We start from the raw sequence: 5,245 nt of genomic DNA on the forward strand, positions 1-5,245 counted from the left end.
GTGAAATTATCTTCTTGCTTGAAAATTCATTTTTTTAAACTGTAAATTAAACCTATTTAATTTTGTATTATAAATGATTATTTTGAGTTGAAAATTCAACTATGCAGTTAAAAATTAATGAATTTTCTTAAATTCTTGTAATTTTTGTTAAAAAATAATTCTTCGTTTGAATTTTGTTTAACTAAAAATTTGGTTTTTTACTGAAAATTTTATCAATTCTATTTTTGACTAAATTATTCTTTTTTAGTTGGAAATTCATTTATGAATAAATAAATTTGGTCGAAAATTGGCCTTTTTTTGTATAAAATTGTCTTTTTGCTTGAAAATTCATTTTTTTTTTTAAATGAAAATTAAATTTTTAGCGGAATTATTCTTTTTTGGTCAAAAATTCAACTATGTGGATAAAAATTAATAAATTTTCTTAAATACTTGTCTTTTCTGGTACACAATAATTCTTCGTTTGAACTTTTTAAAACTAAAAGTTCGTTGTTTTTGGTTAAATATTTTTTTTTAACTGAAAATTTTATAAATTGATTTTTGATTGTAAATTATTTTCTGGTTGAAAATTAATTTATTAATAAATGGATTTGGTCAAAAATTGGTATTTTTTTTGTATAAAATTATTTTCTTGTTTAAAAATTAATTTTTTTTTGAAAGTGAAAATAAACTTTTTAGCGGAAATTTTGATTTAAACTGAAAATTAAACTTATGAAATTTTGTATTGTAAATTATTATTTTTTAGTCAAAAATTAAACTATGTGGTTAAAAATGAATGACTTTTTTTAAATACTTGAGTTTTTTGACAGAAAATAATTCTTCGTTTGAATACTTTTAAAATAAAAAATTCGTCGTTTTTGTTTAAATTTTTGTTTAATAATAATTTTATCAACTTTATTTTTGATTGTAAATTATTTTTTCCGGTTGAATATTCATTTAATAATAAATGAATTTGGTCAAAAATTGGTATTTTTTTGTATAAAATCAACTTATTGCTTGAAAATTCATTTTTTTAGGTGAAAACTAAGTTTTCAGCAGAAAATTTTTTTAAACTGAAAATTAAACCTATTCAATTTTGTACTATAATTTATTCTTATTTAGTTGAAAATTCAATTATGTGGTTAAAAATTAATGCTTTTCTTAAATACTTGACTTTTTTGGCAGAAAATATTTCTTTGTTTGAATATTTTTTAAATTAATAATTCGTTGTTTTTGGTTGAATTTTTTTTTTTTTGACTGAAAATGTTATCAATTTTATTTTTGATTGTAAATTATTTTTTTTCTGGTTGAAAATTCATTTGATAATAAATTAATTTGGTCAAAAATGGGTATTTTTTGTAAAAAAAAAGCTTTTTGTTTAAAATTTGTTTGTTTTTTTTTTGTTGTGAAACCTAACTTTTCACCAGAAAATGTTTTTAAACTGAAAATTAAACCAATTCAATTTTTCATTAAAAATTATTATTTTTTTTTTTTAGAAAAAATTAAACTACGCGGTTCAAAATGAATGAATTTCTTTAAATACTTGACTTTTTTGACAGAAAATAATTCTTCGTTTGAACATTTTTTAAATTAATAATTCTTTGTTTTTGTTTCAATTTTTGTTTCCTAATAATTTTATCAATTTCATTTTTGATTGTAAATTATTTTTTTTCTGGTTGAAAATTCATTTGATAATAAATTAATTTGGTCAAAAATGGGTATTTTTTGTAAGAAAATATCTTTTTGTTTAAAAATTTTTTTTTGTGAAACCTAACTTTTCACCAGAAATTTCTTTTAAACTGATAATTAAACCTATTCAATTTTGCATTAAAAATTATTTTTTTTTTTTTAGAAAAAATTAAACTATGCGGTTAAAAATGAATGAATTTCTTTAAATACTCGACTTTTTTGGCAAAAAATAATTCTTCGTTTGAATATTTTTTAAATTAATAATTCGTTATTTTTGGTTCAATTTTTTTTTTACTGAAAATTTTATCAATTTTATTTTTGATTGTAAATTATTTTTTTCTGCTTGAAAATTCATTTAATAATAAATTAATTTGGTCAAAAATGGGTATTTTTTGTAAAAAAAGCTTTTTGTTTAAAATTTGTTTGTTTTTTTTTGTTTTTTTTTGTTGTGAAACCTAACTTTTCACCAGAAAATTTTTTTAAACTGAAAATTAAACCAATTCAATTTTGCATTAAAAATTATTATTTTTTTTTTTTAGAAAAAATTTAACTACGCGGTTAAAAATGAATGAATTTCTTTAAATACTTGACTTTTTTGGCAGAAAATAATTCTTCGTTTGAACATTTTTTAAATTAATAATTCTTTGTTTTTGGTACAATTTTTTTTTTTTACTGAAAATTTCATCAATTTTATTTTTGATTGTAAATTTTAATTTTCTGGTTAAAAATTCATTTAATAATAAATTAATTTGGTCAAAAATGGGTACTTTTTATATAAAAATATCTTTTTGTTCAAAAATTCATTTTTTTCAAGTTTATTATCTTGTTGCTTAAAAATTACTCGTCTTAGTAGAAAATTAATTTTATTTTTTAATGAAAATTTAATCAATTCCATTTTTTAATTTTAATTATTCTTTTCTAGTTCAAAATTCGTTTTTTAGTAGAACATTGATTTTATTTAATCTGAAAATTTAAACTATTTCAGATTGTATTGCAAATTATGTTTTAAATCGAAAATTCAACTACGTGGTTTTAAAATTATTGTATTTGAGTCAATACTCTAATTAATTAGATCTTAAATTATTTTAATTGCAAAGAATTTAAAAATCCTTAAAATGTTATTTCTAAATCTTCAAAAATCTACTGGTTTTAGATTATTTCGAATTTTAATTTTTTTACATTTTTTCAAATTTTCTAAAAAATCTTTTTATATTATTTGATTTATTCATAAAATATTTCCTGAAATTTTGTAAAATCCTGCAAAATACAAAATATTACCTTAAAATATTCCAGATTCATTGTTGACAATTTTGTAAATCTTTTTAATTATTCTATTAAATTTAATTTTTAAAAATAAACATCATTTTCAATTTATCGAGATTTCTTAAGAAGTTTATTTTTATTTTTTTAAAATCTCGAATTTTTTCTATTTTTTTTTTTTAGCTAATAATTTGCTGTTGAAAATTTAACTATTCGGTTGAAAATTATCTCATTTTGTTAAAAATTTGTCTTTCTGGTATAAAATTATCTTCTTGTTAGAAAATCCGTTTTTTGTATGGTAAATTATTCTTTTTTAATCGAAAATTCAAATACCTGACGGAAAAGTAATTTATTTTGTTAAATACTTGTCTGTTTTGGAAGAAAATAATTTTTCGTGTTTGGAAATTCATTGTTTTTAATAAAAAAAAAATTAAACTTACAATTTCATTAATTCCAATTTTTATCATAAATGATTATAAATTATTATTTAAATTATTTTATTATAAATTAATCATTTTTCGAAAATTTAATTATGAAACTTTTCTATGTTGAATATAATTTTATATTTTTTGTTGCACAATCAACCACGAAATTAAAAATTATTTTATTTTGTTTAAAATTTGTTTAAATTCATCTTGAAAATTAATGTTCGTGTCTGTAAATTCAACGTTTTTTAAAATAAAAATTCGTTATGTTTTTCTTTGAAAATTATTTCACTTTGTTAAAAATTTGTCTTTTTCTGTAAAATTATTGTTTGTATTTTTTTTTGTTCATATAAAATTAATCTTCGTTTAAAATTTTACTAAATGGTAGAAAATTTAATTTTGTTAGCAGCTTTTTATTGTCGAAAGTTCTTCCTTTTTGGTTAAAATGCAACTGTTTTTTGGAAAATTAATTTCTTTAAGTTTAGGATACAATTATTTTTTCGCAAAACCCTTTTTTTTATATTCAACTCTTTTTTATAAAACATTAATCTCTTTTTATTGAAATATCAAACACGATTACTTCCGGATAAAAATTCAATTGTTTTCTAGAGAATTCGATAAAACTAAATAGAATATTTTATTTCCCAATTATCCTAACCTAAATTCAAATAAATACAAATTTATAAATTAAATTCTGAATTTAAAAATCAAAACTAAACTGAAATAATCAGAATTACACCGAATTCTAAGAGAGAATCCGGTAATTGCGCAGTTTCCGGTCTCTAAGAATTTCATCTTTTTCGCTGACTTTCGACATAATTATGTTTATTCTAACACTATAAAAGGCAATCACTAATGAGTTAATCAGCCGGGGAAATCCAGGAAATGAGAATGTTTATTTATATAGAGATATATTCAATCAAACAATTTCTATTTTGCAGGTTATGTTAGAGAATTGTTGACTTACTCTTTTTCGAACACTTTTATTTCTTCTCTCTCCGATTTAATATTATTCAATACAAATAGAAGACATTATAATTGTTTCTATTTATTTTCTAAATAGAAAAATGAATGGCGAATTAGATTTCTTCTTTAGAAACCTAGAGACGTACGCTCGCGAAAATGCCATGTAAAGTTGTGATAAGCAATGCGAAAACAATGCTGCGAAAATGCTTGTCAGGACTCAGGACCTGTCTTTGTCTGTCTCTCTTCTTTTACTTTCTTCCAGCATTTTCTTTCTTTTTTCTCCATTATCGATTAATCGATATTGTAAGGCGATTTTTAAAAATTTTAGTCACTTATTCATTCGTTTTTATTTGTAAATAAATTCATGAAGAAAATAATGTATAAGGAAATATAAAGAAGAAATCTTTTTCCAAATTTAGATTGAATTTTGTATACTAATTTTGGTAGAAAATGTGAATTTATTAATTAAATAACAAATGAACATTGAAAAGACCCTACTGACAGAAAAACCAAAAATATTATAAATCTAGATGCGCCACCTCACTTAGAGCCAGCCAGCCGGATGCATTGCCCCAACTCAAATAAATCCAATAGATGGCGCTTCGATCAAATAGGCCTGTCTTTGTGTTATTATGTATAACAAAAATAAAATTCATTAAAAACTTGATACTTTTTATGACTATTCAAGAAAGAACAAAGTTTTCAGTAACAATAAGAACAGCTGTAATTAGTAATTTCAAAAAATTAGTGAAAACATGTAATTTAATATTAGGAAAATTAAATATAAAGGTGAGTATTTTTAAAACAGTTTGATTTGTATTCATATTTTTCTATTGCTTATTTTGCTCACGTAGTCAATTAATTTTATAAACAATTGTATTTGTTGCACATTTCAAACATTGATTAATAATATTACTTGACTAATAATA

The 5,245-nt window shown here is 20.4% G+C and overlaps 1 protein-coding gene across 1 annotated transcript in view; it reads right to left on the reverse strand.

Annotated features, from left to right (window-relative positions):
* LOC117170556 (E3 ubiquitin-protein ligase arih1-like) overlaps positions 1 to 4,485 on the reverse strand; it is a 16,068-nt gene extending 11,583 nt beyond the window's left edge. The window contains exon 1 of the mRNA XM_033357387.1: positions 4,318 to 4,485. The gene's annotated coding sequence lies outside the window, so the exon portion shown is untranslated. The remainder of the gene's footprint in view (positions 1 to 4,317) is intronic.
* Positions 4,486 to 5,245: the final 760 nt, after the last annotated feature.

The sequence above is a fragment of the Belonocnema kinseyi genome, chromosome 1 (genome assembly GCF_010883055.1).
Source record: "Belonocnema kinseyi isolate 2016_QV_RU_SX_M_011 chromosome 1, B_treatae_v1, whole genome shotgun sequence".
In the NCBI taxonomy this organism is placed as follows: Eukaryota; Metazoa; Arthropoda; class Insecta; order Hymenoptera; family Cynipidae; genus Belonocnema; species Belonocnema kinseyi.